Below are 388 nucleotides of genomic sequence, written 5' to 3'. Positions count from 1 at the left end.
TTTAATCCTTCCTTCGCGCATCCATCCCGAAAACTCCTAGAACCCGCGTCACGTAAGTCCACCCAAATATCAACATCAGATTCACAAACTGCAGTTTCTGAAAACATATGCAGCTTGATTTCGCCATTAGCCCCGTGCCTGACGCCCATGAATCACCGCGTCATGATGGGAGGAAATCATCGTGCACGACCATGGCTATAACAGTCATGCACTACGTCATTACCCGTTGGAGATGACAGAAATCAACTTTTGTGCCTGCATGTATATATTTTCCTAAAAGTTTCCTGTTTCACGTTAATTCCAAACAATATTTGGTTAGCAACCCTCTTTCAACAAATGAAAATAAATGTTTAATTTGTTTCATATTTTCTCACCAATACAAGCGCAT

The sequence above is a fragment of the Penaeus monodon genome, chromosome 34 (genome assembly GCF_015228065.2).
Source record: "Penaeus monodon isolate SGIC_2016 chromosome 34, NSTDA_Pmon_1, whole genome shotgun sequence".
NCBI classification, from domain to species: Eukaryota; Metazoa; Arthropoda; class Malacostraca; order Decapoda; family Penaeidae; genus Penaeus; species Penaeus monodon.
This window is presented reverse-complemented; position numbering follows the sequence as displayed.